This window comes from Cardiocondyla obscurior, linkage group LG19 (genome assembly GCF_019399895.1).
Source record: "Cardiocondyla obscurior isolate alpha-2009 linkage group LG19, Cobs3.1, whole genome shotgun sequence".
In the NCBI taxonomy this organism is placed as follows: Eukaryota; Metazoa; Arthropoda; class Insecta; order Hymenoptera; family Formicidae; genus Cardiocondyla; species Cardiocondyla obscurior.
Genome location: NC_091882.1, coordinates 2,975,215 through 2,987,782, shown reverse-complemented (window position 1 = coordinate 2,987,782; position 12,568 = coordinate 2,975,215). Strand labels below are relative to the sequence as shown.

The 12,568-nt window shown below is 44.3% G+C and overlaps 1 protein-coding gene across 4 annotated transcripts in view; it reads right to left on the bottom strand.

The window, feature by feature from the left end:
* LOC139110028 (zinc finger protein 608) overlaps positions 1–12,568 on the bottom strand; it is a 182,266-nt gene that overhangs the window by 67,974 nt on the left and 101,724 nt on the right. The window lies entirely within an intron of this gene.

The window sequence follows — 12,568 nt, the reverse complement described above, 5'->3', positions numbered from 1 at the left end:
CGCTCAATAAGATTAGCTTAAGATTATCTCGTCGAAGCAGATTTCGACGCTTATAATTAAACTTTCGTCACATTCGTATAACTGCATTTATTAAAATGCCAAAGTTTATAGGAACCTATTTTTTTTTTTTTTTTTAATTTAATGAAAATTTTATTTTTCTATTAAAAATTTGATGCATGGGTTATTGCGAAATGTAGAAATAAATGTCACGAAAATGGAACAACTCCGATACAGCTAAGCGTGCTCAATCCGTTTCATATTCTTTGTAAAACAACGCTGAAATGCGCCTGCACATTCTTAGCTTGATAGATACGCCGCTCGCCGTTAACATGAGACGCATTCCAGCGGCATAATTATTGTTTTAGAAAGAAGACGGAGATGACCACAGATATTTCAGTACGATAATAACCTACATTGCGGTATAAATTGCCACACAATTTTGTGACGGGCAATCAGCCGCATTACCGCACAACGCCTCAATTAACTTTTACATATTTGCTCTTGCAAACTTAAATTTACGTTTTTAAACGTAACAATTCTAAATATAAAAAATGTTTTCCGTTTAAATTTCAGTAATTAATAATTTTTAACGCGCAACGCATAAAGTAATAACAAAGAAAATTAATTAACTGCTTTTTTAAACTCTGTTATAACTCGCAGAGTGAAAAAAAATTCCGCGGAACCGAGACGGAAGGCGTGCTGCGCGACGAGTCGAGCCGCGATTGAGACAAAGTGGGCCCGCGCATTTAAGAATCCCGGGCAATTAATTTGGTGGCGCTAATTCGGTGTCGCGGCCAGTTCACTCGGGAAGACTCCGGCGCGTAGTCCGCTTTGTAGTCACGTCGCTTTCATAAACAATGCTTGATAGCGGATAAGTCTTCAGGGGCACTTGGCCGCCGGCCAATGGCCCGGCGAAACGCGAAGCGCGCAGCTACGTTTGCTCGGCGGCGTTTCTCCTGGGAGAGCCCAAGAAACGAGTCCGAGAGCTCCGACGTAAACCGGGTTGTTAGCTTCGATATAACGACATGTTTAGAGACTCCGCTCTACCCACCCGCTTCCTCCTCTTCCTCCTCACCGCCTTCCGGCTTTCACCCCGGATGCGCAGCGCGGCGCAACGTTCGCGTCCTCCCCGGGACCGCGCGTCCTCTCTTTCTCTCTCTATCTCCCGCGCTCGGTTTCGCACCTACAAATTGGTATTCCCACTTAGAGAGGAATTCGTGTCAGGCAACGATTAATTTTACCGGCGGCATTTTGGCCGCGGTCCAACTGCCCCGCGTCAGTAACGACCGGCGCGAGAAAGAGAAACGAGGATATCTCGACGAGGAGAGGGAGATATATCGACGGGATCTCCCGATAGAAAGGTACAGTAGAATTTATCCCGTATTCTTTCTAAAACCGCGTCCTCTCGGAATATATGACACACGACTGCAGGGCCCGAACGGGTCAACGCGGCAGATAAAATAAAAAAAAAGAAAAAGATAATAAATAAAAAGGAAATAAATAAAAAATTTTTTGTCAAAAGAAAACAAAGGATAACGAACGACAAAATATTGTCGCCGGAATAAAAGAATAATAATTTGAGATCAGTGATTTACGGCCGGTAAGTTTTATGAATGTGTACAAGCCGTCTAAATTCCGCCGTGACGGTATCGATACGCGTACGTCGCGCGCGGATACGCAAAAGTGGGATGATTAAACAGGCCGCTATTTACGTGGGAGATAAATGATGCGAGCAACGGCTTCTTCTTCGATCGGCGAATAGAATTAACATAAATTACCAGGGATGACTTGTCGGACTTTCTTTAATGTAATTCAATATAATGTTTCGGCATGCGCGCGTCAATTTGCATCGGCGATCACTTCCGCGTGATCAGCTGATTCCATGAATTCCGAAATCTCTTAAATTTAATAGCAGGACGCAAGAAAAAATTGTTATAACGCTACTTGTGATCTTAAAAAAAAAAAAAAAATTTTAAGTGGCAGATAAGACGGTCAGGCTAAAAGAAATAAAGAAACAAAAAGAAAAAAAAGGAAGAAAAAAAATAGCTGGCGCAGTTTCTCCGTTTCACCTCGTTTCTTTGACGATTATAGACCCGATATCGTTAAGTGCATCAACTGTTGTCCAATCGACCGCCACTCCGCAGTAATTCATGCGAACGTTCCCTCGATCGGCGTGTAGAAAATCGACAAAGACGATACCCCGGCTTTAGTGCCACGGCGAACCGCCGTTACTCTTATTTTGATTGTTTCCCCTTTAAGGTTGAATAGACGGATAGCGCGTCTATCGACCGACGCGCAAATGCCTCGCGTGATTATAGCCCCGCGTGTAAACGAACTCTAAAATGAACTCTCGCGGAAGTTTCATCGGAAAAGGTAAACTTTTAAAAAAATTTACGTATAAAAAAAAACCCGAGATACTCGGTTACACGTAACTCGCGTAAATTCGTGGTCTGCATCACTTTTTTTCAGTTACGTCAGGCTGTTATTTCATTTTTATTACGCGGTACCTCGGTGGAAGACAAATAAAATTGAAAAAAGTCTGACGTCTAGCGTCGAGACGAAAATCCTCGTGGAAGAACGTATAAGTTATGCGTTTCGGTACTTTGTACTTCCGGATCGTGCACAAAGACTGTGTCACGGTGCGAAAAAAAAAGATGATGCATGCTGAAAAGTTAATCGGGAAAAGGACGGAAGTCGCAAAGTCGCGCGATCGGGAGACCGGAAACTTCCCCTCTTCCCCCACCCACCCACCGGGGCCTTAAGGTTACACCGTACCCTTTCCGCATTAAGTTACGTGATTAATCGCGCGAACTTCGCGGAGTTTCGCGACGAAAATAATATCCGGTGCAATTTACATCGGCCGGGGTGAAGACGAGTCGCCGAGACAACGAGGAAGGGGTTCTTCCACTCCTCCACGCTCCCTCGTAACAATCCCACGAATGGAGATTGACGGCATTCCTGGGAGAACAATTGGTAAGCCCAAACTATTCCGTGCTGTGGGCGCAAGCATTCTGGCGAACCCCGATCGTAATGACGTCAATGAAGTCCACCACTGAGGCCGAACCGGGAGGGGAAAGGGGGAGAATTTACCTTGTTAACGGAGTTGAGTTAACCCGCGAATGCCACGATTCGAAGACGAATGCGGGGAGACGCCGGGGGGCTAACGAGTCCGCTTTCGGTAAACGAATGCAAGTAAAACGGCTCCTCCGTGAAATACCTCGGTTTGAAGATCAGTGATCACGGTTTGCGAAGGGAGGTAAATGAGAGAAGGATTATGACGAAATAAAAAGATTCGATTTGCTTTGCGAAGAGAGGAATTTATTCTCTTTTTTTTTTTTTTAGAATAATTAGTTTCGCTAAGGAGACAGCGGGACGTTTAAAATTAAATTTTTACAAGCGCATCACGTGAGTTTTCTTTAAGCCGGTTGATAAATTTTAATTCGTAATACGCAATAAAAGTGTAAAAATATCTCTGGATAGTATTATCTCTACGTATGCTTTACCCCAAGATTATAAGCAATAAAGAATATTTATCTTTATTATCTTGCTTATGTAATTACACATATGACCGTTAAAAAAAAAAGACCTTAATTAATATTTAAATCAGTAGCAAATCCTGTTTAATGAGCTCGTTATCATAGCTCATCAAATAAATTTATTCGAAACGTCGTATAAACTAGTTGCGGTTTTTATTCCAATTTTCCAGCAAGTAAAAAAAAAAAAAACCAAGAAAAAAGAATCCGTATCGCGCCGTAAACGAAATCTTAAAGACGTACATTATTTATGACGTTAATCTGTAGAATTAATCCAACATGTTGACGAACGCGTTAATACGGAAACAAAGACAGGTTCCTTCGCGGCGTAGGTAGTTTATTCCCTTTGTTTTACAGAACGAGCTTCTTATTAACATGTAGCACGGCAGTCGAGCGGAGAGAAGGGGTCATCGCTTATGCTAACGATGCTACCGCTACTTCCTCCGAAGTAGGGACCGCGTAATGAGTTTACTTAAACGAGCTGAAGATTAAGATCTCGGCTGCGTTTTGTGCTAAATTTATCGCTAATACCCCTATTAAAATACTCGCACAAGCCGCGTTCCGTATGCACTCGCACTCCTTTACAATAATACCGGGAGAGATCTTAGATCGATTTAAGCGATAAACCGCGCAGATTAAAAAAAGAAACATAAGCGCGAAAATTGATATCACCGTGGGAAAGGGTCCGTTCAAAGCGTGCAATTTATAGCGATTATGAAAACTCTCGATTCCCCGGCGTTTATTCACGGTGCACACAGGTTTCTGGTAAGCCCCCTCGATTATGTAAGAACTTCAAAAGACTCTGTATCTTATCTCCCGATAAAGTCTGACTGATTTAGGAACTTGATATTTACATTCCAAGTTAATTTCGCGCAGTGTAAGATTTTCGACAAAGCGGAAAATCAGATCTTTTTAAGCCTGCCGTAAATTTGCGAACGGACAGCTTCGCTAATTTATTCTTCAAAGTGATTGCTTTTCTGCCATTCGTCATTCTTTTTCTCGTTTCTTTTCTTTTTATCTTTTTTTTTTTTTTTATAACTGGACGCCGCAAAAGCGTGCGCTCCGCGCGCATTATTTTCGTTGTAATTAAAAAAGAAAGGAATTCTTTTAAATCTTCCGCGTCTCCTTTTTAACACGAAGTTCCGCGTAATATAGTCAGGAAATTAATTTTACACGTTAAGCTCCGCATAGATGATTAATGACGCCGCCGAGTAATGGCTCTCCGCGGATTCGTACGGTACTCTGTACTTCCCCGAGTCCAGAACGCATAAATCCGGGTTGCATCGAGCAATGTCGAATTTAATTCTAATTACGCCGTGTTAATATTCCATTACACTTGTCCGCGTGCGAATAGAGGAGACGCGCGCTGCACGGCGGGACGGGCAGGCGTTGAATAATTGAACGATCATGGAAAGCGGAATGGCGAAAGCCTGTTTCCTTTCTAGACGAGTGCGCCGCGCGATTGTTGCGACCGTTCCACCGGGTCTCTGGGAGCAACGTTGTCTTCGCCGCCATTGCCGAGGCATTATTCTTCGGCACTGAGGTATCGTTCACACAAGACTGAGCCGCGGTTGCATTCCGGCGGTCTCCACTCCCGCGTTTATTGTACCCGCGTCGCCCTGGAGTCACCAACCGCATCGCCGATTCGATACGAATGTCGAACCTCTCCAAATATGTAACCGGAGGAACGACGAAAGCAAAAAAAAAAAACAAAAAAAGAGCGAAGTGATATTTAATCTCGCCGTCGCAAGATTCAAGAAAGTTTAATTTAATCGACGGCATTGAATATACTTTACGTAATCGATATCTTTACTTTTAAAAAAGGCATCAACCGTCGCCGCAGTAGGTACGTGAAAATAATTAAGAAATAAATTACGCGATCACCTTCGGGGCTCTTTTATTACGGATTCACGCCCGGAATACCGCGGAAATATTTATTACGCGAACGTTGAAGGGAATTTCGTTGCGATAAATATCCCCTTTTTAGATTCTCAGTTACTCCGCCAGCATATTTGATGTTCCGCGAAATGAGACGGTGGAAAAGTCCTCCTCCGTGAATGCGATGTGAACGATACTTAAATCGCGCGGTTGCTACTTACACGCGTGCTCAATCTTCTTTATTACAGCTCCGAGGCTCGCTATTTCCACGTCGCTCATACTTGCTCCCGAGCCGTAATGGCGAGACGTATTCGCCGCGCCATCGCCCGTCTTATTTTCCGTCCTCTTTTTTATTTTTTTACCCCCCTTTTCGTCTTATTTTATTTTTCACGTGCCACGCCGCTGTTGTTCGCGGCGGAGTACAAACGCGCGCTGACAACGGGGGCCCCGCATAGAGACGGATTTATAGCCGTGGAAGAGCCGGCAGGCAATTAAAGTCCGTTACAATTTGTTACTTCTCGAGAAAACATCGCGGCGCCGTTTCGTAAGAGCGTGTTTTACCGTGAACCCGAAACAAGGTTCGAGCGCATTATGCGCGGGGCACTCCGTCGTGAATTACCACGGGAAGGAACATCGGTCGCGGGAGCCGGCGCGACATGCAGGTAGATTTAATCGTCTCCGCGGAATGTAAAGCAATCAGAAAGCTCCCTTTTACGCGCGCAATTGCATGGTGTCTATGCACACGCACGCATACGTACGTGTATATAAGTACATTCGCGCGGATCTGCATGAAAGATGCATACGCAATCGCGGCAATTCGCGCGGCTGCCGCGGCGGAAGGCTCGAAAAGCCGCGAAGCGTCGCGCAGATGTAAACGCTCTTCTGCGTAACGAACCATACGCGGGCATATTAACGAGCGTCGCGCACCGTTCTATTGAAGTTCGGATATTTCCGTCGGAATATAACTGTCAACACGTTCTACGGCTTCGTAACGAGTTAATGACAACTCCGTGGAAATTGCAAGCTAATCCTCGAAACCGGCTTGCGGTGTCTCTTTCTCTCTCACGTCGGCTCTTTCCCACTTCTCCTCTGCTCGCGGGCCGTTCAAGGCTGAGAGGAGTACGCGAAGCGATTTTAACGCTGCTGAATGTGTCCCGCGGATTTCGATTAACTTTGCAAATCGCACACCGCGGAATTATATCCATTTATATTTATTCAGTCTCGGATTTGCTTTAGATACTTAGAATCGATTACGACTAACGCGCCGTGAAATGTCGCTATTGAAACGTATAACGAGAGAGGGACAATGGCGGAATTACATATTATTCTCTTTACAATCGACGGCGACGACGGCCGCGACTTTCGAAAGGCGTTAGGTCCTCCATCGATCACCGAGAGGTCCCGCAGAAGCGTCGACACCTTATCGCGCCGGCGGCTTTAATTTTCCTTTCTCCTCCTCTATTTTTTCCGCGCGTCTCCGCGGCCGCGGGAAGACGCAATAGACGCGACACCGATGCATAAACCACCGCCGGGGCTTTCAGCTTTCATAAAAGCGCCGCGAAACAAGGAGCCGACGCGGCATTCACCAACACGCGCCTCTCTGTCTTTCGCTCGCTCGATGCACTGTAATTTTGCAACCCCCGCAACTACGCGACATGCATACGACGTATACACGTTAGAAACGTAACTGCAGAGTGCAAATCCCGAAAGTTGTTTTCTTTTTTTCCCTCCCTTTCCTTTTTTTATTCTTTTTATAAGTCGCAATGCAGTCCAAACGTTACTTCACAAGCTGCAATTTTCGATGGGACTTGTAAACATTTTTAAAAAATTAAAAAAAATAATAAAAATAATAATAACTCAAACGACAAATAAATTTTCAGTTTTTAATATCGTTAAAAGATTTTTAATGTCGGTTAAAAATATTCGAGAGCGTCAGCAATCACGATTGCGCGCACGCAAAGAACGACGAGCAACGCGACACCCTCGCGCGAAAAGGAAAAAAAAAAAAAATTCCGGCCGAAATTGGCATTGCCGTCGGGACGGCGACGCGAGGATAAAGCGTTCTCATTATCACGTCGGTAATGAAAGAGAGAAAGACCGGGGGAGGAAGGGAGAGAGAAAGTTCCCGGAGCACTCGAGGAACTCCAATCGCAAACTCATTAGAGATCGTCGAGAGAGCGCGAGCTGTGGAGGAGCTCATTGCGAGCGACGAGATGAAAGGCCGGACCGGGAAGTAGTTCGCCAAACAAACAGATTAGCCCTGGGTTCCGCGTTCGCGGCTGCCACAATGCGCGCCGACGCTCGTTCGTTCCGTTTCTCCCTTGTCTACCACGTGTAGACCCTTTCTTAGGATCTCGACCCGGATTTTGAGACGGGTGGGTGGAAAAAAAAAAAATTTCGAGCGAGGAAAAGAAAATAGAGAAAAATAGGTTACTCGGTAGGCACCCGTGCGAATAATTCTCTCTTTCTCTCTCGTTCTCCTCGTTAATCCCGCAGAGCGCGACGTAATTCTGAACCAGCTCGGTTTTCGAAAACGTATCCTACCGCCAATATTTCCGCCGTGCCGCAATGAACGGCGTACGAGATCGTTAAAAGTTTTCGGCTCGCCCGTAGTGTTGCACCGCCGTCGGAAACCACCAAGTGACTACCGGGCGTAGTAAAGTTGGGTGATTAGTCGCCGCCGTTATCGGTTGATCGCGGAGGTAAGAGAAAATTACTCAGCTACGCGTGTAACGTTTATTTTCCTATAGCAATTCACAGTATTATTAATTATGATATTAATAATAGCCGCGCATAAGCATTGAACATAATATAGGCTCAACATCACGTTTGCGCACTCGATACAATTCCCATTAACATAAATTAAAATACTTCAAAAATCACATTTCCCTTCGGTTAATAAATGTCTGAGATTTAAAAAAAAAAAATACGACCAACGCTCGCGTCCCTTCGGCTTGAGGCTCTCGAGTGCGAGAGAAGGCTTGTAATGAAATTTGCTTAACAAAGCATATCTCCGGGCCGGTCGGAGGTTGCCCCGTTCGCTAGAATGCGCCGCTACAAATCCGGGCGTTTCAACATACCGCAGAAATATTATTCTCGTCTTCACGGAGAATCGCTCGATCATATTTCTTAATCCTCGAAAGCTGCGGGAGTATAGCTAGAAAAGCCCCGAAGGAAGCCGAGGAATAAAACGCGCAGAGGCGGAGAAGGATGGAAGAAACTATCCTTCCAAGAAGGTAGCCATTACCTACTTCGGTGGGCACTATAAGCAGGTAAACTCGTTTCTCTCGGCTCGTGGGACGAGCGAGAGGAAGCTTTCCGCCGAGCGGTAGGTCGGCCGAGCACAGCTCGATACCTTGATAGCGGATTGGCTCGTGCCAAGTGCTACACCAGGGATTACCACTTGACTGAGCTGATCAAAGCTTTCTCGTGTGCGAGGAAATTAGACCTAACTAGAAAATTGGACGAAATAACTGAAATACGTCTTATATAAAACGGGACTGTATAATATATAATTATTACGCGACGCGTAATAATAAGTTTCAATGATACGTTTCTTAAGTAATTCATCTCGACGTTAAATTGAATTAAATTATCTACGTTGCATTAACTTGCTTTTTTTTTATTTTTTTATTCTTTCATTTTTTACTCTTTTAAATGTAAAATCGCTAAATTCCTCCGCTAGAAATCACGCTGACGTAATTTTATTATATCGCTCTCGCGCGTGGCAATTAATTCTCCCTCCTTCAAATGCGGATGCAAAAAGGTAATTGAGGACCGACGCGTCGGACACTACGAACGACTCTCGACACTCGATATGTTAACAACGTAAAAGCATCGGGCGCAGATCCGATTGCGCTGCAGAACAGGGCGACAAGAATCTGATGCGAGGCCAAACGCGTCCGCTGCCAATACGCGTCACGGCTGAAGTGAAAATATTATTGGAAATCGCTTACGCGTTTTCAGCGCGTTCCGAGCGGTTGCACGCACTTGCGTAACGCATTTTTCCCATGCGCGGTGCGTATAATGACATTCTTTGATTTCCCCGCGGTTTCAATTATAATACCGTAAGTCTCGCTGAATGGACCATTATATTGCTCAACGAAAAACTCGACGAAGCTTATGTAACGCGTGATCATCTCTGCGCGACGAACGCCGCGATACGTATCGAAATCTCTAATCTTTCAGTGACCGAGGATAATTCCGAGCGTTTAATTGCAATTAAAAAAAATATATAAATATATAAAATATTTAAAAAAAAAGAAGAAGAAGAAAAACATATATTTGTAAATTAAAAAACGATCATTTCGGTTACATAACTCGCGCCTAACGCATTACAAAAATGCATGCTAAACATTTTTTTTTCTATTTATGTAATTCAGTAATAACTGTTAATTTGTTGCGACACTTATCACATCCCGCAAAAAAAAGAAAAAAAAAGAAAAAAAAAGAAAAAAAAAACTCGCATCCGATGTAGTTAAAAATTCATTATTCTAAAAACGCACGTATACAAAATATACTTACGTAACATAAAGGGCAATTATTCCTCCGCGATAAAATATCGTTGCTCGATTTTTTTTTTCCAATTCAGTTTTACAGCGTCTACGTTTACAAAATCGTTCGTTATACCATAAAACAATGCGGCTGCACACACGGTGTAGTTCGGAAGTTATTATTTTCGGCACGCACGTGCGCTTATGTAACGCGCGATTATTTTTCCGCGGTACAAACTATAAAACTGTATTATTAATAACCACCGTTTTCTCCGATTAAATTACGGCTTTTAATGTTGCGAATTTTTCAACCGTAAGTCATAATTAAAAGTCCACTTGACGCGGGGTGTTATTATCCGTGTCGTTAAAACGCTTACCTAATAAATCAACGGGGAGAAGGAGCTTCGCACGTTGAAAATCTAACGGCGCGCTTCGACGGCACTGCGGGTAAATGTACCAATTTTATTCGCGCGTTAAATATACAACGGCGACGCCACCGATTTCCCGTACGTGTATACTTTACGACGGCGGGTATCGTGATTCAGCGCGCGTTATATCATTTTCACGGCGCGAAACGTTAACGTTGATCGAGAACGTCGTAACACATATTTTCCAATTTACGTCGCGATCATTATACGGCCGACGCTGAATGTACGATTGGCTCCCGACAGCCCGTGTTCACGCGGAAGATTTTGTCTTCAAGCATATGTCTTTGCGAGTCGGTGACTGTGCCAAGTCGTCCCGTTCTCGTTTGACAGCAGCTGTTCGAGCGTCTTACGAGCGTTCTAAAATATATGCCTGACCAGCGCTTGTCGTTAACCGTGGGAACTATCGTGCCTAGGCGTAAATGCGCACTCCTCCGGCCGTCGAATATCGACGACTCACCGGCTTTAAGTTCGGTCCTGTTACGCCGTTACACGCGGGAACTCCATTTCTATTTTATTTGGCGATGGTATTTCCTGCGATTCTGAATTTCGCGAAACTCCGCAAGGTAGAAAAAAAAAAGGGAAAAAAATTCCAATATTGCCCCGCACGTCGTTCTGTGAACTTGCGAAATTACGTTTCAAAAAATGGCACGTATCAACTAGTTATTTTACCAGATTCCGGCTCGGGTTTCAAATTCCACTTTTTTTTTTTTTTAGATGCGACAATTCAATAACATTTCTCGCTCGATAAATCTGGGGAACAATCGTATTTCGAGAGCGCCGCGCGCTGGCAAAATTATTCGCTCTTTAAAGATATGTATTACAATCGCTTAAATTTATCTCGGGGATCGAAGCCAGCCGGCGCGAGCGGTAACAGTGTCGATCGCTCGCAGATTGTAACCACAGGCAACAATATTCGCGGTCAATTCTGAACGGCGCCAATTCAGCGAATGCGTTTTCCCAACGAAGGCCACTTCTCGTATCAGCAATTTATGGAAGCCGATCAAACTTGTTTCTCGATCGCGAAAAACCTTCTCTCTATTTTCACAATTTTTCCTGGCGATCGATATAGCATTTTGATATCAATATATAAAATTTTATAGAGTTCTCCGAGAGAACTATATCGAAATATTGCTACGAGAAAAATTCGACGAAAATTCAACGAAAATGTATACGACACATGTATGTTCGCGCGAGATGTAAAAACCCGTTTAAAATAATATATGAAATTAAATTCCGCATTTCCGAATAGTTTCTAATGGTTACGTAGCCGCAAAGATTGGGACGGGTGTAGCAAAGGTCAAAAGCTGCCGCTTCTCGATCGACGAGATTCCGATCAGATTGCTCGAATACAGGAAACCGTTCTTTCAATGCGAGTCACGATCGATGGGATCGAACCAGGCTCGATCGCGGTGGCTAGATGGAACTAAGCGAGCGCATACAGATGAACAGGCATTATCCTTGATCGCCCCCTCGCCGTACAACGAACGAAAACGTGCGCTTCTTTCGCCCTATTTAGTCTTTAAATTCCCAAACGATTTTCGTTACCGTTACTCAATACAGGTAGCCGCTCGTTGAACACGATTTCGCTATTACGTAAAAAAAAAAGAAAAAAAAAAACAGAATCTATCGCTCTCGCGCAGTCAGATTCACAGACAAATTTCTTCGCGTCCGCACGAATGATTGTTCGAGCTCCGGGTGAATTTCGAAAATGAAAATCAATCGTTCCGCGCGTCGTGTATAAATTTTATTTCGTTTGCCTATTGACTTTATAAATCGTGTGCCGTAATTTTCCATTTTTTTTTTCCCTTTTTTTTTTTTTTGAAACGACAGCTCCCGCGGAATATATCTACGATTGCCTATAAAAATCGGATTTCGCGCGTGTCTGCTTGCATGCGCAAACACGTGCATTCCCGGCGAAGCGCATAAATATTTATACGCGAGTCCGCGTTAGAGTGAGGAGCGCCGACGAGATGTTTCGGATTGCGATACGAGAGATTCTGCTGCAAATTTTGCGGTCGATCGCGCGCTCTATCGCGTACGGAATACGCGATGATTCTCCGACCGCCGAGGTTTTTTTTTTTCCTCTTCTCTTTCTTTTTTTACGACCGCGCGCGCTCGGGGAAAGGTGGTGCGAGAATGTAATTCGGATGACACGAGAAACGCGGATCGACGATAATGACGAGGCTCTGTCTCGTCTCGCTCGCAGCCTCTCGCTCTCCCGGCCTCTGCGTCACGA